The sequence below is a fragment of the Nesoenas mayeri genome, assembly GCF_963082525.1.
Source record: "Nesoenas mayeri genome assembly, chromosome: 2".
Classification (NCBI taxonomy): domain Eukaryota; kingdom Metazoa; phylum Chordata; class Aves; order Columbiformes; family Columbidae; genus Nesoenas; species Nesoenas mayeri.
The window spans coordinates 294,065-315,291 of NC_137543.1; the positions used below are offsets into that span (position 1 = coordinate 294,065).

The 21,227-nt window shown below is 64.0% G+C and overlaps 1 protein-coding gene across 1 annotated transcript in view; it reads right to left on the reverse strand.

The window, feature by feature from the left end:
• The window catches only part of SCRIB (scribble planar cell polarity protein), a 122,162-nt gene that overhangs the window by 100,091 nt on the left and 844 nt on the right, over positions 1 to 21,227 (reverse strand). The gene's annotated exons all lie outside the window — the stretch shown is intronic.

A 21,227-nucleotide genomic window follows, 5' to 3' on the forward strand; every position in this document is an offset into this window, starting at 1 on the left:
AAAAATACATGGAGCTTTAGATAAAATATCCAAATAGGTGGCAAATTTACAGCTTACGAGACTCGCAATGACTGCAAAGACAGTTAGAAGTGTTTCCTGCGTTAATGAAGCCACATGAATCTCACCGAGTTCTCTTTCAAAACTTCCACTTGTCCGTAAACTCCAAAGGAACAAGTGTTACAACAGTTTGCGGCAGAAGAACGTCTGTACCCAGCCGGAACTGTGATCATTCCCGAGCACAGCAAAGAGATTAAACACACTTCGCTCTGCGGGGATGAGGTGAACAAGAGGATATTCCCATCACGGCCTGTGCGAGCGGCCCCGGCCACTCCGGCCGGCGAACCGGGGAACCGCGGCGGCACCGCGGCCGCACTCCTGCGGTCCTGCACACAAACGGTCCCCGTGACGCTGAACAGGGCGAGTTCTGAATTCAGTTTATCTAATGCAAATCGGCTTAACAAGAAAGGAAGTAGGTGAAAGTCTGAACAACAACAAAGGTCCGAGCCAGAGCAGGAGGTTTGGAGACTCGATTTGCTATTGTTTCCTAGACCCTTCTCCTAATTTTAGAACGCGAGGAAATTCCAGGCGGGACATTGTGGTGACCGGCTGGGGCGGACACGCTGGGAAACGACGAACCGAGCGCCGTGGTCCGGCCGCGCGGCGCTGCCCGCAGCCCGGAGCGCCCAGCGGATGGGCGCGCTTGGAACGGCAGAACCCAACCACGGTGTACGGTCACTGCCACGCATGGGAAGCCTTATCGGCAACGGGGATTCCAGAGCTGCCTGCAGGCGAACCGGGCGCTGCCAACACCAACGCTGCTTTCACCCACTGCCAGGTGTCACTTTCTCAGCTGGGCCATCAAAGTCAAACACCAGGATGGCTCTTCAGCACAGCAGCTGTTCCCATGCTGGTTATTGCGATCCGGTTCTTGGGCACAGCAGCTGTTCCCATGCTGGTTATTGCGATCCGGTTCTTCGGCACAGCAGCTGTTCCCATGCTGGTTATTGCGATCCGGTTCTTCGGCACAGCAGCTGTTCCCGTGCTGTTCATTGCGATCCGGTTCTTCGGCACAGCAGCTGTTCCCATGCTGGTTATTGCGATCCGGTTCTTCAGCACAGCAGCTGTTCCCGTGCTGGTTATTGCGATCCGGTTCTTCGGCACAGCAGCTGTTCCCATGCTGGTTATTGCGATCCGGTTCTTCGGCACCGCAGCTGTTCCCATGCTGGTTATTGCGATCCGGTTCTTCGGCACCGCAGCTGTTCCCATGCTGGTTATTGCGATCCGGTTCTTGGGCACAGCAGCTGTTCCCGTGCTGGTTATTGCGATCCGGTTCTTCGGCACCGCAGCTGTTCCCGTGCTGGTTATTGCGATCCGGTTCTTCGGCACAGCAGCTGTTCCCATGCTGGTTATTGCGATCCGGTTCTTCGGCACCGCAGCTGTTCCCATGCTGGTTATTGCGATCCGGTTCTTCGGCACCGCAGCTGTTCCCATGCTGGTTATTGCGATCCGGTTCTTCGGCACAGCAGCTGTTCCCGTGCTGGTTATTGCGATCCGGTTCTTGGGCACCGCAGCTGTTCCCATGCTGGTTATTGCGATCCGGTTCTTGGGCACAGCAGCTGTTCCCGTGCTGGTTATTGCGATCTGGTTCTTCGGCACAGCAGCTGTTCCCGTGCTGTTCATTGCGATCCGGTTCTTCGGCACAGCAGCTGTTCCCGTGCTGTTCATTGCGATCCGGTTCTTGGGCACAGCAGCTGTTCCCGTGCTGGTTATTGCAACTGAACAGAACCATCAGAACGGGGCTTTGACTAGAGTACCTACCCCTCTGAAAACAACCAGGACCGGCGTGCACGCAGCACGGACCAGCGCAGAATGAGGCCGCGCTGACCCCACAGTCCTTCCCAGCCCATCGCCCTTGCTCCAGGGACACATCTCCAGAGACGTCGTTCCAACTGCCTCGCTTCCTGTGCTTTGTCATCGGTATCTTTTATTCCCCCAGGAGAAGAGCTCCCGGCCGCAGTGCTGACGGGCAGCGCCAGATCCGCAAGCAAACCGGCACCGGGCAACCGGCGGGACCACATCAGAACACCCACTTCTTCAGTTCAGTTCAACTGCACTTGAACAAAAGATGCTGATGGGACAAAAAGTGCCAGGTAGTGAAGAGTCACGGGTGGAGACCACAAAACCAAACGCGAATTGCAGCGTCCGTGGAGAACCCAGGCTCTGGGACGCGGGTGCCGGGTGGCACCGGGGCTCCGGACCCACGGCTGGCAGCGCCGGGGCTCCGGACCCGTGGCTGGCAGCGCCGGGGCACCGGACCAGCGGCTGGCAGCGCCGGGGCTCCGGACCCACGGCTGGCAGCACGGGACCAGCGGCTGGCAGCACCAGGGCACCGGACCAGCGGCTGGCAGCACCGGGGCAGTAGACCCTCAGCTGGCAGTGCCGGGGCACAGGACCCGCGGCTGGCAGTGCCGGGTGAGCCGGCGCTCCCCTCCCAACTCCAACCGCTGCGCTCGCAGAGCCGGGCTGCACAGATTCATCTTTACACCGAGACCGAGAGCAGATTCAATTAAAAACCGCTACTGCAAGGAACTTCTGCAAACGCCTCTTTGGAGACTGGTAATTATCCCTTCTGCTAATCAGTGTTAACCCTGTTTCTTTATGAAATCCAGCAGTATGCTGAACGTCCTACTGAGGCGAAACTTCAAGATTTTCTGAAGATAAAAACAAAAAACCAACCAACCAAAAAACCCACAAACCCAATAAACATCCCCAAACATGCATGAGGTGAACGTTTCAGCTCGCAGCGCGGCGGAAGGCGTCGCGCGTCTATGAACGGTCCAAAGACGGGGGAGCACCCGCATACACTGGGAGCACGGCGGTAAGGAGGGAACCAGAGCCCACGGCACGGCCATTCCACCATCCCACGGCGCGGTCTGTGAACGGTCACGGGACGGCTCAGGTGGAAAACAACCACAACGCTGCCTCACAAATACGCTTTGGGGGCATCAATCCGTACAACACCCAGAGCAGAGCAACCGCAAACCAAGGGGCTGGAACCGCGGGCCCTGCTCCCACTGCTGCACAGGCGGCCTGCAAGGCGCTGGAGGCGTAAGGAGTCCGTAAACTCTGTAACCACAAGAAATGCTGCACAAAAGGCAGAAAAAGGCGAAATACAGGCTGTGCAGCACGTCTGAGACCCGCAGCGTCTCTAACGGGGAAGGCAGCCGAACACAGGAGCCCCTCTGCGTATTTACAGCTTCTGAACACAATTCTACACTTCAGCCGCTCTAAAAAACAAAAGGGAACCTGGATCCAGGGATTTTCAGTCCAAGGGACAATGAGCAATATCCTCCTAATCCTTCGTGTATCGCAGCGCTTCAGCAGAGCCGCGGAATAAACTCGGCTGGAGGGAACGGCGGGTGCTGTCCAGCCCAAGCCTGGCCCAAAGCTGGGCCTAACGTGAGCTCAGACCAGGTCGCCCAGGCCCTGCCTGGTCGAGTCTTCCAAACCCTCCTGCAGACCCCTGGGTGCTCCTGGTGTCCGTCTGTCCCACCGCTGGTCACCGCGGTGCCAGGACACCCTGCAGACCCTTGGGTGCTCCTGGTGTCTGTCTGTCCTGCCGCTGTCGGTCACCGCGGTGCCAGGACGCCCCGCAGACCCCGCGAGGCGCCCTCCTCTGTTCCACCGACGGCAGGGAGGGCTGAGCGCCCCGTGGCACAGCGAGGAGCAGAAGAGCGGAGGAGATGGTCCCGCACAGAGCCCACAGCCAACGAGGGTACACGCGACATGAACTCAAACTCACGGGCCCGTTTGCAGAACCAAATGTCCCTTTTTGCTTCTGACAAGCAAATAGTGAAGTGTGCGACCAACATAAACAAGGGAAGAGAACGACCAAAAGGCGGGGACAGCCCCGGCCGTGGCCGCCTGCACCCGCTGAGCCGGCCCCGCTGAGCCGGCCCCGCTGAGCCGCCGTCCCGCGCCGTGGTACGTGACGCCCACTTCTCTGCCAGGTCCCACAACCACAGTTAAATGGGCAAGACTCCTGTCTTAACAACCACGGACGCCTCAGCAACCCTGAAGACCCACTTCAATAATGGAACATGATGACACAGGCAGAAAGGAGAAAGCACGAAACCCCGGTGCGATTATTAACGAGCGTCTCGATTCAGATCACTGCCTTTGGAGTGATTTTATAGATGGAATCTATCAGGCTAGCGGAGCAGAATCGCTGCTGTGACAGCCAGAGCTGTCGTCACCGCAAAGGGCAAGGACGGCAGCTTCAACCTGAAATACCACAACCGCGGAGCAGAGCGCGACCCTGGCTCGCCGTCGGTGCTGAGCTCAGTTCTGCTCGGGGAACGCTTCCAAACGCCACACTGCGGTTTGATCCCAGATTATCCACAGGAACAGTAACAGGCTCAGCCAGTTCATGAAAACAGACACGCTGGCGGCGGCAAACACGGGCTCCATTCGGCAGAGCCAGCGCTGGCTCCCACGGGAACCGGAACAGCGGGTGCTGAGGCCCCGCGCCTCCCGCGCTGCCGGCGGCGCGCCGGTGCGGGACGCGGATCCCACCGATGGCGCTGGGCAGCGCCGCCCGCCGCGCGGCCCCGAGCCCCCGCAGCTTCACCGCACGCCGGGCCGCACCGCGGCCGCCTCTGGTCGGTGCGGTGTTCCTGCCCGGGGAGGCAGAGAGAACCGGGGGAGGAAACACCCACCGCGGTCAGAAACGACAGCCATGGGTGCTCCCCGCGCTGCAGGTGGCAGCACTGCCGCCAACTGAGAAGGACACGCCAGCTCCCACGCAGAGACGAAGCCTGACGGTCCCTGTGCCCCCTCCTCGTCCTGTGTGAGCGCGGGCTGTCCCACCCAAAACCGGCTGCACCAGCCACCTCCTGCTCGGCAGGAGCGAGCGGAGCTGCCACCACACACAGACGGCACGAGACGGGCGCCCCGCGGCCCACGGGCACCGGCAGAGCTGCCGGGCACGGTCAGAAGCCAGAGCAAGCCGCTGCACAGCCAGGGGCTGCAAAACTGCCGCGGAGAACGCAGCGGGACAGCGAGCGCAGGACGCGCGTTTCCAGACACAGTCCGGGCAGGAACACAACCTGCGTTATGGAGACGGGCCCAGCAGAACGTGGGATGGCCGCAGCACCACTGGACTCCCTCCAGTAATTCCTTGTCTTTCTTGAACCAGGGGGCCCAGCACCAGACCCAGTTCTGCAGGTGCAGCCTCCCCAGGGCACAGCAGAGCGAACGATTCCCCTCCTTGCCCTGCTGCTCACACTCTTCTCAGTGCCCCCAGGTACCGTTGGCCTCTTGGCCACAAGGGCACGTTGGTGACTCACGGTCACCCTGTTGTCCCCAGGACTCCCGGGTCCCTCTGCAGAGCTGCTTCCAGCAGGTCACCCAACCTGTGCGGGTGCCGGGGGCTGTTCCTTCCCACCGCAGGACCCTGCGCTTGCCCCGTTGAACTGCATCGGGTTCCTCTCGCCCAGCCCAGCCTGGCCAGGTCTCCGGGTGGCAGCGCAGCCGCTGGTGTGTCGGCGCTTCCTCCCAGTGTGGCAGCAGCAAACGGGCTGAGGGTGCACTGTCTCCTCATCCAGGTCACTGATGAACAGCGCGAGCAGGGCTGGGCCCAGCGCTGACCCCCGGGGAACCCACCAGCTGCAGGTCTCCAACCAGGCTCTGCACCGTTGACCACGAACCCCTGAGCTCTGCCGTCCAGCTGGTCCACGATCATCTCCACGCGCACTCATCCTGCCCGCGCCTCCTGAGCTCCCCTGTGAGGGGCTGTGAGAGACGGGGTCAAAGGCCTTGCTGAAGCCAAGGCGGACAACGTCCGCTGCTCTTCCCTCGTCTGCCCGGGCGGTCACACCACCATAGAAGGCCACCGGGCTGGTCAGACACGATTTCTCTTTGGCGAACCCATGCTGGCAGCTCCTGATAACCTTCCTTTCCTCCACACGCTTGGAGACGACGTCCAGAATGGGCTGTTCCGTCACCCTTCAGGGACGGAGGTGAGGCCGACTGTGGTTTGCTGGGTCAGGAAAGCCCGGCCAGCCCAAGCCCTGCGCCACGCAGGGTCCGCTACAGCAGTCACCCAGGACGGGCACCCTGCACGGGCACCGCACCGACATCCCGCGGCCTCCCTGAGCAGCACGTTCCGGCGTTTGACCATCCCTTCAGTAAGACAAACCAAAAAGGTGTTTCCTTATGTTTACAGGAATTTCCTCTGTGCCGCTCTGTGCCTGTTACCTCCGGCCCCGCCGCCGGACACCAGCGAGGAGAGTCCGCTCCGTCTCCTTGAGCGCGGCAGCACATCACCCTGGCGCAGCCGCGCTGACCGGCGCAGCTGTCCCGGCCTTTCCCCGCGTCACAGCCGCCCCGGCTCCTGATCCCTTGTGCGGCCCGTCACAGGACGCTTGTGCACGGCCCCGTCTCCCCGCGCCGGGAGCCCAGCGCAGACGCGGTCCTCCGCACGGGTCACCTCCCCCGACCTGCCGGCAGCGTTCTTCTAGCTGCTGGCCAACACGTGCTCCACCAGGACCCCCCGGTGTCTCTGCAAAGCTGCTCCTCGGGCGGTCAGACCCTGTTTGCACCAGAGCACGAGTTCTCTCGTCCCAGGCAATCCTCCCGCCCCCCCGAGCCCCCCACCCCGCGCAGGGTGAGGGACACGGCTCCTGCAGCCCCCCCAGCCCCCACACTGCACAGGGTGAGGGACAGGGATCCTCCAGCCCCACTGAGCCCCCACACCGCACAGGGTCAGGGACACGGCTCCTCCGGCCCCCCCGAGCCCCCACACCGCGCAGGGTGAGGGACAGGGATCCTCCAGCCTCCCCAGCCCCATGGCAGCTGCCGCGGCCCGCCCGGGCGCAGCGCCGGCAGCGAGGCCAGAGCCCTGTGCCCACCAGAGCCCAGAACCACACACCGGCTGTGGCTGCGAGGGACCTCCGATCCCACCTCGTCCAGGGCGTCGAAGTCATTTCCACCGGGGCCACGTCAGCCTGGCAGCCGCCTTCCAAGGGCCGAACACAACCTCAGGACCGCACAGATAGCGGTGCTGTACAGTTCTAACACTACATTTGGCTCGTGGAAGGCAGCCGCCAGGCGGACGTGCCCCCGGTGGAAACGGCTGTGACAGCCCTGATCTAGTCCAACCGCTGCTAACGCGGGTCACCAGAGCAAGTGGCACAGTCACATCCAGGCGACTCTGAACGTCCCCACAGGAGACCCCACAACCCCCTGTGCAGCCCGTCCCGGAGGGCTCCTGAACTGTCCCAGAGGGGTCCTGAACTGCCCCAGAGGGGCTCCTGAACTGCCCCAGAGGGGCTCCTGAACTGCCCCAGAGGGGTCCTGAACTGCCCCAGAGGGGCTCCTGAACTGCCCCAGAGGGGTCCTGAACTGCCCCAGAGGGGCTCCTGAACTGCCCCAGAGGGGCTCCTGAACTGTCCCAGAGGGGCTCCTGAACTGTCCCAGCAGGGTCCCGGCCTGTCCCAGGGGGGCTCCTGAACTGCCCCAGAGGGCTCCCGGCCTGTCCCCAGAGCTCCGGCTCTGTCCCTGCTGCCGCTGCTCCGGTAGGAGATCCCTGTGCCTTGCACACCAACGCCGAAACCCGTGTGAAGCTGTTCCACCCGTGTGGGCAGGGGCACCTGTCCCGGCTCACCCCAAGGGCGCTGTGCCTGATCCCGGGGGAGGGGACAAGGACACGGTGGTGTCTCCAGCATCCCTGGTGCTCTGCTCTGCCCGCCAGCCCCGCGCCGCTGCTGGCGGGGACACGGGGACAGCGAGGGCAGACGGACGCCGGGCTCCACAGCAGTTTGTGTGCAGGAGGGGCCGGGGGTTCCAGGGCACCGCTCGGGGGTGTGTGCGGCCCCTCCCAGCTCAGGACACTGCGGTTCTGCGGGGCTGCTGCGGTGCCAGGGCCCCGCGGCACACGGCAGAGTGGGCGCTGCCAGGTGCCACCAGGCTGCAGGACACTGCTCCCTTAGGTGAGGCGGCTGAAGGGCGCAGGGCGCGCGCCCGAGGAGCCAGGATCACACAGCCCACGGAGACCTCACCCACGGGCAACCTCTGAAACCACCCGGTGACTCGTTACAGAGCTGCCGAGCAGGCGCCGGCTCTGCTGTGAGCACGGCCTTCACCCTGGAGTCGCACAAAACCTTCTTGCCTCTGCAGCCAAAACCATCAAGGGGTTCCCAAGCTCTGCAACCCCAACAGTGTGTCCCAGACGTCGCCTCTTCCTCACAACCAGACTGTGACAACACACGCTGTCCCGAGACACTGGCCCAGAGCCAGGGGTGTTTGAGCAGGTGACGCTGCAGGAACCGATCGGCGTGAATCCACCTCCGGTATGGGCTACGGGGATCCAGAGCAGAGGTCCCGCCAGCCTTTCCCATCCTGGAAGTGCCAGTGACACCGACAGCTCCTCCTCACGTCTTATTCTCACGAGAACCTCCCGTCCCGCTGTCAAACCTGGCTGGTTCAGTCCCAGCGCCTCCAGCAGAACAGCACACGTTTAATTAAAGGCAGGATCGGACAGTGTAGCATGAAAATAATTACAGCTCTCGTGGTGATGCAGGCGCAAGGCGAGGGGCTGCTTTCCCGCGGCAGCGCACGCAGAGCCGCGGCCGTGCCGGCGGAACCAGCCGAGGGCTGCGCCGCCGCGGGCAGGACGCGTCCGCCGCTGTGAAACGCAGCAGCTCGGGCGGCTCCTCAAACGTCCGCAGCAAAACCACATCACATATCTGAGCCTTGTGTTTCATTTGCATTTTGCTGGTGAAACACGGCCCACAGAGGAAGCAGCGACTGCTGTGTGTGTGTGTGTGTGTGTGTGTCTGCCTTCAGCCCCAAGCCCCACGGGTAAGCCGTGAACACACCGGCTGCCTCCTCCCACACCTGCCGTGAAAGCAAGAGCTGATCCCGCGGTGCCAGCGGGACTGCGCTGGGGAGCGCCGGCCGCACAGAGGGACCCAGGCAGAGCTGCGAGCAAAACTGCAAAGCAAAACACTTGGGAGCTGATGAGCTCTGGGGTCAAACTCGGTCCTGTGACACGGCTGTGTGCCCTGGGCACTGACTCTGCACACGCCTTGCCCTGCACTGCGAGGAACAACCGAGCAACGGGCACTCCCAGAACAGCCAGACTCGAGAACCACTCCACCTGAAACCTAGTGAGGGTAATGGAGCTAACGGCAGCAGAGGCCACAAAAGTGATTTCTGAGAGATGAGAACATCAGTTTGGAGCTCCAGCAGAGCAGCTGCAGCCTGGAGCCATGGGGAGGGCTCCAGCACCGCTGTCCTGGCAGATCCAGCACCGCCGTCCTGGCAGACCCTCACACGTGGGTGCTCCAGGGAGCTCCAGCACCGCTATCCTGGCAGACCCTCACACCCGGGTGCTCCAGCACCGCTGTCCTGGCAGACCCTCACACCGGGTGCTCCAGGCAGCTCCAGCACCGCCGTCCAGGCAGATCCTCACACTCGGGTGATCCAGGGAGCTCCAGCACCGCTGTCCTGGCAGATCCTCACACCTGGATGCTCCAGGGAGCTCCAGCACCGCCGTCCTGGCAGACCCTCACACCCGGGTGCTCCAGGGAGCTCCAGCACCGCTGTCCTGGCAGACCCTCACACGTGGGTGCTCCAGGGAGCTCCAGCACCGCCGTCCTGGCAGACCCTCACACCGGGTGCTCCAGGGAGCTCCAGCACCGCTGTCCTGGCAGACCCTCACACGTGGGTGCTCCAGGGAGCTCCAGCACCGCTGTCCTGGCAGACTCTCACACGTGGGTGCTCCAGGGAGCTCCAGCACCGCTGTCCTGGCAGACCCTCACACCCGGGTGCTCCAGGGAGCTCCAGCACCGCTGTCCTGGCAGACCCTCACACCCGGGTGCTCCAGGGAGCTCCAGCACCGCTGTCCTGGCAGACCCTCACACCCGGGTGCTCCTCCCAGAGCCTCGTGCCAGTTTCCTGGAGACTCAGCCCGATCCACCTGCGCAGGTGTGGGACAAGACCGCGGGCGGTGGGCACAGCCCCGTGTACCGCACCGGACAGGGATCTTCCCCAACAACGGACCCCAGCTGCAGCAGGGTTTCACCCATCGCTCCTCACCGCATCCACCACCGATACTGAACTGGTTCGGCCTCCTCTGGCCACCCACGCAACCACGAACACCCGCAGGCAGCAGCTCCGCAGGGTCCGGGGAAGCAGCCGAACACCCGGCGCAGCAGCCCCGGGACACACGCGGGTCTGCAGCCACTGTCACAGGCGGACCGGCCACCTCCCCGTGCCCCGGGGGGACCGCAAAGCGGGGCTGTCCCCGCCAGCCCCACAGCGCAGGAGGAGGGGACGCTTCCCAGGGCCAGCCCAGGCAGACCCACAGCACGGCCAGGCCTGGAGGGGCACGGGACGTCCCCTGGGGCAGGGCCATGTCCCCAAGGGCAGGGGGCTGTCCCCATGGACACAGGATGTCCCCCAGGGCAGGGTGATGTCCCCATGGACATGGGATGTCCCCCGGGGCAGGACGATGTCCCCATGGACACAAGATGTCCCCCGGGGCAGGGTGATGTCCCCACGGACACGGGATGTCCCCCGGGGCAGGGTGATGTCCCCACGGACACGGGATGTCCCCTGGGGCAGGGCAGCAGCACCCCACACCCGAACACAAGCAGTGCCCATGGCCATGCTCCCCGGAGCCCGGAGCAGGGGTGACCGACCCTGGCAGGCACCGGCTGCCGCGACACAGCCCTCCTAACGCAGACCGGCCGGATTTCCGACTATTTAACCCCACTATCGGGCCCTGAGGAATGTACTGCAGATATATAAAAGTACTTGAGCGTCAGGAACAGATTCCAGCTAAGACAAAGCGAGTTGTCTCCAAGCCAAAGGCTCGGCAGCTGCTCCTTCCCAGGCAGTTAAGCCGGGACTGAGGAATGCCGACCCTGGGGCCGGACGGGGCAGCAGCACGGCACGGGGCAGCAGCACGGCACGGGGCAGCAGCACGGCACCGGGGGCAGCAGCACGGCCCGGGGCAGCAGCACGGCACCGGGGGCAGCAGCACGGCACCGGGGGCAGCAGCACGGCACCGGGGGCAGCAGCACGGCCCAGGGCAGCAGCACGGCACGGGGCAGCAGCACGGCCCGGGGCAGCAGCACGGCACCGGGGGCAGCAGCACGGCCCGGGGCAGCAGCACGGCACCGGGGGCAGCAGCACGGCACCGGGGGCAGCAGCACGGCACGGGGCAGCAGCACGGCACCGGGGGCAGCAGCACAGCACCGGGGGCAGCAGCACGGCCCGGGGCAGCAGCACGGCACCGGGGGCAGCAGCACGGCCCGGGGCAGCAGCACGGCACCGGGGGCAGCAGCACGGCACCGGGCAGCAGCACGGCACCGGGGGCAGCAGCACGGCACCGGGGGCAGCAGCACGGCACCGGGGGCAGCAGCACGGCACAGGGCAGCAGCACGGCACCGGGGGCAGCAGCACGGCACAGGGCAGCAGCATGGCACCGGGGGCAGCAGCACGGCCCAGGGCAGCAGCACGGCACAGGGCAGCAGCACGGCACCGGGGGCAGCAGCACAGCACCGGGGGCAGCAGCACGGCCCGGGGCAGCAGCACAGCACCGGGGGCAGCAGCACGGCACCGGGGACAGCAGCACAGCACCGGGGGCAGCAGCACGGCACCGGGGGCAGCAGCACGGCACCAGGGGCAGAGCGGAGTCTCTGCTCCAAACGAACCACAGCCCAGTTCGGGGCCACAGAGAGGAAATCCCCGAGCCAGAATTAGATCACAACGGCACGACGAACACCCCGCACGGCAAAGAGCTGCGGGGAGTCGCACCGACTGCAGAGCACCATGCCGGCTGCAGCCCGAACACAACGCAGCGCCGACACCGCGTACAGAAACCAGAGCACAGGCGGCCTCACCCGTCCTGCACGGTGACAGTGTCACTGGCCCCTGCGTGGTGACGGCACCAGCGGCCCCTGCACGGTGACACACCGTGACAGCGCTGGCAGCCCCTGCACGGTGACAGCGCTGGTGGCCCCTGCACAGTGACACACAGTGACAGCGCCGGCGGCCTCTGCACAGTGACAGCACCAGTGGCCCCTGCACGGTGACAGCGCTGGTGGCCCCTGCACAGTGACACACGGTGACAGCGCCGGCGGCCCCTGCACAGTGACACACCGTGACAGCGCCAGCGGCCCCTGCACAGTGACACACCGTGACAGCGCCAGCGGCCCCTGTGCGGTGACATGGAGCAAACGTGTTAATCTGTTAATACCATTTGACAGGACAGCACCTGGTGCAGCTGAAGGAACAAGCCCTACAAACCCACGCCGAGCCCCATCCAAAGAGCTGCCCTTCCTCAGCTGTCGTACCGCTGACCTCCCCCCGCCCAGCCCCCTCCCGCGAGCACAGGGACCCGGCCCACCAACCCCGGTCTCTTCCTCCAAACCGCCTTCCGACCAAAGGAAGGTCAGCTGGCAATTACAAAAACATAATCCACTTATCTGTAACGCCACAAATATTAGCAACAGGGAAAAATGCCAAGAGTTAGACAATAACCTGTCTCTATTGTTTCAGATAGGATTGTATTTTCTTGAGGCAGAAAATCATATCACCCTGTAAGTTTATACAACAGATGCATCTTCAGCACCGAGTGGCACCACAGAACAAACCAACCCCAGCAAATGAGCTCTAACCCCGAAACTGGGAAACAGAGACACGGCGATGAGATGAAGTTCACTAATGGCGCAGAGCGGGGCATTCAGATCACAGCAGACTGAGCACCCACTAACCCCGAAACTGGGAAACCCAGGAACGGCAATGAGATGAAGTTCACTAATGGCGCAGAGCGGGGCATTCAGATCACAGCAGACCGAGCGCCCAGGGCTCACGAGAGCACGGCCGGGCGCTGGAAAAGTCTTTAAGAGGGGTAAAGTGTCCTCACGTGGAATGGGACAGCAAGAGATTCGGACACAGAAGACAAACAACTCTGAGCAGGAAGAGTACAAAGAACAGGAAGGTGCCCGAGCAGCTCTCGGGGAACAGCTCAGCTGTCCACCATTAAATCCCCTGGACCAGAGATGGAAAAGGAGGCAGAAGCTGCAGAGAACCTTGCGATGCGCGAGCTCCATGGGCCGCCACATCCTCCGCCGCGCACGCCGTCCGCCCAGCCGCCGCTCCTGCACCGCCGCAATCAGCTCACACGGGAACGCCCAGCGGAATATACATAACAGGTCAGAGCAGACCTGAGGAGGTGAACCCAGTCCTGTCTCTACCTCTAACCGTCAGGGACGCGACACCTAAATCACTCCTGGCAGGCATTCAGACAAGAGCCAAGGGGAATGAGTGGAGATCTCGGAGACGCGCGCAGATCGGGCCGCTGCAAGCGCTGCGCAGGGATATCCACCGCGACAGCGCGTTCACGCTTCCCCGACGGCGCCCTGCGCACGAGCCGGGGACCCAACCAGGGCAGGAGCTGCCGCCGAGGTTCCCGAGGCCTCGAGGCACCGCAGGCGAGGGACACGTTACCGGGCACACCGCAGACACACCCAGAGATCCACAGTAACCGGTCAGCGAGCCCTGCCGAGGAGGCGCCGTCCCCGCCGACCCGCGGCGCTGTGCACAGCCAGCGTGAGGGCACGGCTGGGGAGGCAGCGCCACGCAGGCCACAGCCGCCTGAGCCTCACGAGCTCCTTGCCCCACGGAGCCTCTTCACCGCCCAGCACGGCTCTGCCCTTCGCCGTGACGCTGATCCCAACGTGCCCAAGACCTGAGCTCCCCCAGCACCCAGCAGGGCCCCCGCCGCCCCACCGCGACGCCGAGCACACAGCTGGCAGCTCCCGGGCACAGAAATACCAACACTCAGTTCTTATTCGTAGACCTTAAAGCACAAAATCACTTCCGTGCTCTCTTCCCTGTTCCCTGGCTTGTATGTCCAAGCTCCTTTTCCCATAACTGAGCCTGTGCTCAGCTAGCACTGCTCCAGCACGAATCCTGAACCCCCAAGTAAACCCGGGACTTATATGACAGACGAAAGGATGAGGGTGAAACAGCCTGCATTTATTTCAGCTCCTGGGCGACAGCACGTCCAGAACACCCGGCTGCTGGAGGAGCAAAATCACGTCCATCTGCACACACTAACCCGGGCGGCTCCCGAGCGCCGGGAGGAGCGGAGCGGGACGCCAACGCCGCGCACAGGTCTCCCAACCATCAAGCAAAACCAGTTTCTTGACTGGATTTGTTAAACAAATGCAGCTCGCGGCTCTGACAGGGCCCGCGATGCAGGGAGTTCACATGCAGAAGGCGCCCACCCCAGCCCCAGAGCCGCCGGTCAACCACGGCCGGCCCCGCCGCCGGCGCCCGACCCTCCCGGGAAGGGCTGGTAGCGTGGGGACACCGAAAGGGGCGGCTCCACTCCCCCACGGGGGTGAAGAAAACCCCAGATCCTCCTTGCAGGGCCCAGATGCCAGGAAATTAAACGCTGCCCTTAATTAGCTTTGCAAGGCTCCACCTTGTCTTGGGAAAGTGACACTCGGGTTTCACCCGGGCTGTGGCCCATCACCCCGGTCCCGGCAGCCGAACCGGAGCCGCTGGAACTCGTGCTGCTCCCGCCAGCCCAGAACCGGCCTCGCCGGCCCAGAACCGGCCTCGCCGAGGCACCAACAGCAGCGAGCCGGCACGGCAGCGACCTGCCCCGGCCCCAGCCGCCCCAGCGGCCCCCTGCCCCGGCCCCAGCCGCCCCAGCGGGCCCCTGCCTCTCCCTGCTGCTCTGCCCAGTGTCACAGAATCACAGAGTGTCCGTTTCTCAGTGTCCAGCAGCAGCTTCCAGCAGCTCCTGGGCAGTGCAGAAAGAGGGTTCTGCAGGGGGCAGTTTCCATGGGGCTTTGGTAAGAAAAAGGGAAAAGGCCGGGAAACGGCAGCCTCCCCATCAGCCATCGCCGGCCTGCGCCAGCACCGCTACCAACGCTCCCCATTCCCCCCTTTCCCCGTCTCATCCCCGCCCAGGTGTTCCTCAGCGGGTTTGCGCCCCTCAGCGGGTGGGTGTTCCTCAGTGGGCGTGCGTCCCTCGGCGGGTGGGTGCCCCTCGGCGGGTGCGTGTCCCTCAGCGGGTGTGCGTCCCGGCACACAGAGTCGCTCCCTGCCCCACACCGACCTGTTCCCCGTTCCCCCGCTGCCCTCCCACGCCGGCCCCGCTCCACCCAGCGTCACTCCGACCTCTCCCTTGGCTTCCCGCACCCGGACCAGCACGCGGGATCCTGCGATAGCCCAGCGCTGGGCTGCGACCGGCCCCGCGCCGCCTCTGAGCGCCAGAGCTACAGAGAAAGGTTACACGGGTTCAGGAAGGAAAAGGACCAGTTCATGGAGCAGAAACTGCCCCAAATGCGTGTGTGCAAAGGGGCCATGGTGCTCGTGCTGCCCGGCCCAGCGCCGGCCCGGGGGACGCGCTGCTCCCGGCTCGCCGTGCGCATGCAGCGCTGCCTGCGGCCGCCGCGGTTTCCGGTGCCGGCAGAGCCTCGGTGCCCTTCCCGAGCGCTGCAGGGTGAGGGGCACAGGGGAGGCACCAGCACCCGAGCGCCGCGGGAACGGCCGCGGGCGCTGCGCCTGGAGACGGGGACAGGAGCGCGACCCACGGCCATCCCGGTTCCAGCCCCGCCAGGTCCCTCCAGCGAGGCCCGCGCCGCTCAAGTGCCCGTGGAGAGCAGACCGGAGGAGTCAGGTGGTTTCTCAGCTCTAATGTAATGATCTAGCAGGCTGTATCCCTGAAACCTGTACCCCGACCAAAGGACCGGCTCTCGAGCTGCTGCTGCGCTACGCAGTCCCGCTGAAATCGCTCTGTGCAAGACGTTCCCTGCTCGGGAACCAGACACCCTCGCGAGGAGCACACGAACTCCCCAAACGGAATTTATCCTTTCCCATTAAATCGAGCTCCATCACCCTGCAGCAAATTCCTGCAACAAGGCAGCAGATGCTCCCAGCACAGATCTAATCTACCACTTCAAACAACCGGAGCAGAGCCACCATAATGAGAAATCTGGACTCAAAACAGGCAAGATTCCACGTGGGGCAAACAGACGCCGCCGGGCAGAAGGAAGCGCGCTGGGTGCTGCGGGACGCGCGCTCCCGCCACGGCTCGCAGGGCAGGCCGGCGGCGTCGCCCAGCGCGGGCAGCGGGACCAGAGCAGGAGCAGCGCGCAGGGGACACAAGTTCTGGTGCGGAGGAAATGGTGCCGCAGACAGAGCGGGAGGGCGCCGGTGTTCCTGGGCTCCGGAGCCGGCGGAATGAAGGCAAACCAAAGCAGGTGAGGCGGGGGGCCCGGCAGCGGGCGCGGGGTAAGAAAACCCACAGCACTCTGACACGTTTGAACGTTTCCGAAGGCAGTTGCTCGCTAACGGTAAAATAGATGACCTGTCCAAAAGCCACCTCCACATGGAAGCCTTCCCCACAGAGTCCTGCTTGAGCCAAGAACACGCTTGCTCTGGGCAAACTTGCTCCCAAGCCTGCGGACCGTCTCAGTTCACGTCTTCTCAGCGATCTCCGTTCGGCGCTCTCTCCTGTACCCCACGGGCACATCTCGGGGTCCGGATCCTCCTCCCAGCAGTGGGCGCACAGCCCCGCTCGGTGAAACACGCGCTCTGGGGGTTCGCACGGATCCTCCTGCCGTCCCTCGCACAACAGGCGCGTTCACACGGATCCTCCCGCCGTCCCTCGCACAACAGGCGCGTTCACACGGATCCTCCCGCCGTCCCTCGCACAACGGGCGCGTTCACACGGATCCTCCCGCCGTCCCTCGCACAACGGGCGCGTTCACACGGATCCTCCCGCCGTCCCTCGCACAACGGGCGCGTTCACACGGATCCTCCCGCCGTCCCTCGCACAACGGGCGCGTTCACACGGATCCTCCCGCCGTCCCTCGCACAACGGGCGCGTTCACACGGATCCTCCCGCCGTCCCTCGCACAACGGGCACGTTCACACGGATCCTCCCGCCGTCCCTCGCACAACGGGCACGTTCACACGGATCCTCCCGCCGTCCCTCGCACAACGGGCACGTTCACACGGATCCTCCCGCCGTCCCTCGCACAACGGGCGCATTCACACGGATCCTCCTGCCGTCCCTCGCACAACAGGCGCGTTCACACGGATCCTCCTGCTGTCTCTCGCACAACAGGCGCGTTTGCAGCGGGAAAGGGCCCCTGCCCCGACCCAAACCTCTCCCCGCCTCCCTCGGGAGGACACGCACACAGGTCGTGTTGCTGCCTGGTGCAAGGGCCATTTATTTTCAGTTTCATCCCATATCCACCTTGTGTAACACGCCGATTCTTACCCCTGTGTCAGGTACCTGTCCTACCCACGTGCTCCCGGCAGTGACGTCCTTTACTAAGTGCCCTCCTGCGCGTGGGACCAGACGCGCCCCCTGCACCCTTCGGCCACTCCGTTAGCACGAACCCCAGGTCTAACCCTGCGTCCTGGCTCCATGAACCGCACGTCTCCCCGTGGACCGTCCCCGCACCAGCTGGAGGGACCTGGCGGGGCTGGAACCGGGAGGGCCGTGGGTCGCGCTCCTGTCCCCGTCTCCAGGCGCAGCGCCCGCGGCCGTTCCCGCGGCGCTTGGGCGCTCGTGCGTCCCCTGTGCCCCTCACCCTGCAGCGCTCGGGAAGGGCGCCGAGGCTCTGCCGGCACTGGAAACCGCGGCGGCCGCAGGCAGCGCTGCACGCGCGCGGCGAGCCCGGAGCAGCGCGTCCCCCGGGCCGGCGCTGGGCCAGGCAGCACGAGCATCACGGTGCCTTTGCACACACGCGTTTGGGGCAGGTTCACCTCCATCAACTGGTCCTTTTCCTTCCTGAAACCGTGTAAACTTTGAACATCCATTATGTCATAGGGCACGAAGTTCCACCCTTCAGCTTAGCTGCTCTTTGCAAGAGGAATGATTTCATTTCTTCTGAGTGGAGCCCCTTCTGGTTTCACTCGCTGCCCCCCCGTCCTCGTGCAGGAAGAAACCTGCGGCCAGTGGCTCCCCGTTCGCGCCATTTGTGGCACTGCAGACCTCTGTCACCCGGCAGGAATGCCACCGTGCATTCCAGACTGAAGAGATCTCGTAAACGTTTATTTTCCTCGTGCAAAAGCTGTTGCATATTGGGTCTGACCGTGCCGCTTTCTGCTCCTCGCTCTCTGCACCTCTCCTGACTTCACTACATCTCCTTTGAGACCAGATGCTCATCTGTCTCTTCTTGGTTGTTTTGGTGCCAGAAAAGTCTAAACTGTGGGGCAATTCACAGAGCAGAGAGGGAACCCACGAGCCAGGAGCACGGCAAGAGTGCTGCTGCTGCCGGGCCAAACACACAGAGAGCTGCGGCCAAAGAGCCGCTCCGAAACACCGGCTCCCGGTGCCGACAGGGGACAGACATGCAGCACCTGCCCCGCAGCCACGATATCCACCCGACCACGCGCTAAACGCAGAATCAACCCGTGTTTATAAGCCAACAAGGCTCTTCAAAAGCCGCCGGAGCGCAGTGACGCCTCAGCCCAGACGCGCTCGGTGCGCTCGCACGGCGGGACTGCGGCGTCCAGGACGCGCGGTGGCCGAGCAGCGCGGGCCGGCAGGATCATCATGTCCGGCAGGATCACCACAGCTGGCAGGATCACCGCGGCCGGCAGGATCACCGCGGCCAAGCAGCACGGGCCGGCAGGATCACCACGGCTGGCAGGATCACCGCGGCCAAGCAGCACGGGCCGGCAGGATCACCACGGCTGGCAGGATCACCGCGGCCGAGCAGCGGGGCCAGCAGGATCACTGCAGCCAAGCAGCGCGGGCCGGCAGGATCACCGCGGGCGGGCAGGATCACCGCGGGCCGGCAGGATCACCGTGGCCACGCCGCCATCGGCCGCCTCGGCGGGACGGGCCCGCGCTCGCTCGTCCCGACCTGCGCACAACACGCGTTCTCCAGCAGACAGAAACACCGCAGCTGACGTCCACCAAGAGCACAGGATGGAGAGCTCCGGTAAAGTGCCACGGCAACGCCTGCACAGCCGGACAGACAGCGGCCTGGCGCACGGCACCACGGGCGAGCAGGAAAGGCAGACGGACGCAAAAACGTGAGACAGCGGGAGAGCAGGAGTGTGCGTCTCTATACAAGGGTTTGTTTAGGTAGGAATGCAGGAATCGCACGGTTTCACAAAGCTGAACCACATTATTTTGGCCTGGATCGAAACCTGGTTTTTGGTTGGCACTGGGTTTTCTTTTCCAGATTTCACGGCGGGTTTCATAACGCGTCAGTAATTACCATAAGGAGCAACTTTAATCAAAAGGTCAGTGTGTATTTACTGACTCCCCTCTCTGGCTCGGGTAACACGTCACTCACCTCTAGAAAGCGGCACAGTCTCCGCAGGGGCCGCGGGGTGAAACTCCCTCCGGAACGCCCCACGGCCCACAGCGCCCGACGCTGCTCCAGTCGAGGGGCAGCGGCTCCGCCCAGCCGCGCCCGCGCCGTCCCGCGCCCCGGACCCGCACAGCACCGACACCTCCGGTCCTGCCCGGCGGCACCGGAGCTCGGCCCGCACCCCGCAGCCAAACCCGCCCGGAGCCGCGGATCTCCCACTGGATCCACCTCCCATCGGATCCACAGGAACCGCGGATCCCCACTGGATCCACCTCCCATCGCACCCACGGGAACCGCGGATCCCCCACTGGATCCACGTCCCATCGCATCCACGGGAACCGCGGCTCTCCCACTGGATCCACCTCCCATCGCATCCACGGGAACCGCGGATCTCCCACTGGATTCACCTCCCATCGCACCCACGGGAACCGCGGATCTCCCACTGGATCCACCTCCCATCGGATCCATGGGAACCGCAGATCTCCCACTGGATGCACCTCCCATCGCATCCACGGGAACCGTGGATCTCCCACTGGATCCACCTCCCATCGCATCCACGGGAACCGCGGATCTCCCACTGGATCCACCTCCCATCGGATCCATGGGAACCGCGGATCTCCCACTGGATCCACCTCCCATCGCACCCATGGGAACTGCAGATCTCCCACTGGATCCATCTCCCATCGGATCCACAGGAACCGCGGATCTCCCACTGGATCCACCTCCCATCAGATCCATGGGAACCGCAGATCTCCCACTGGATCCACCTCCCATCGCACCCACGGGAACCGCGGATCTCCCACTGGATCCACCTCCCATCGCATCCACGGGAACCGCGGATCTCCCACTGGATCCACCTCCCATCAGATCCACGGGAACCGCGGATCTCCCACTGGATCCACCTCCCATCGGATCCACGGGAACCGCGGATCTCCCACTGGATCCACCTCCCATCGGATCCACAGGAACCGCGGCTCTCTCATCCCCTGGCCCAGAGGAACTGCGGATCTCCCATCAGATCCATGGGAAACATGGATCTCCCAACGGATCCACGGGGGAACCACGGATCTCCCATTGGATCCATAGGAACCACGGATCTCCCATCAAATCTACAGGGGAACCGTGGATCTCCCATTGGATACATGGGATCTGCAGATCTCCCATCAGATCCATGCGGGAACCGCAGATCTCCCATCCCCTGGCCCAGTGGAACCGCGGATCTCCCATGGGATCCATAGGAACCGCGCGTCTCCGGTCCCCTGGCCCCGAGGAACCATGGATCTCCCACGGGATCCACGGGAACCACAGATCTCCCATCGGATCCGGGGGAACCGCAGATCTCCCATCGGATCCGGGGGAACCGCAGATCTCCCATGGGATCCACGGGAACCGCGGGTCTCCGGTCCCCTGGCACAGAGGAACCGCAGATCTCCCACGGGATCCACAGGAACCGCAGATCTCCCACGGGATCCACGGGAACCGCGGGTCTCCGGTCCCCTGGCCCCGAGGAACGGTGCCAGCGCGGCGTGGGCAGCACGGAGGGTTTATCACCAGCGTTACCTGCGCGGCATGGGCAGCACGGAGGGTTTATCACCAGCGTTACCTGCGCAGCATGGGCAGCACGGAGGGTTTATCACCAGTGTCACCTGCGCAGACGGATTCCGCAACGCAGTGGAATTGTGAAAGCGGCTGCAAGCGCGGGCTGAAGTCCCGGGGAATAAGGACAAAGCACCTCAATTGCTCTCAATAAACTTGTCTGATACCTTGTGTGGTTTAGAGGTTAAAGCAGCGTTCTTAAACTGACGCTGCGCTCTGCTGAGCCCGTCAGGACACCGGAGCTGCCGCCCCCGCCGGCAC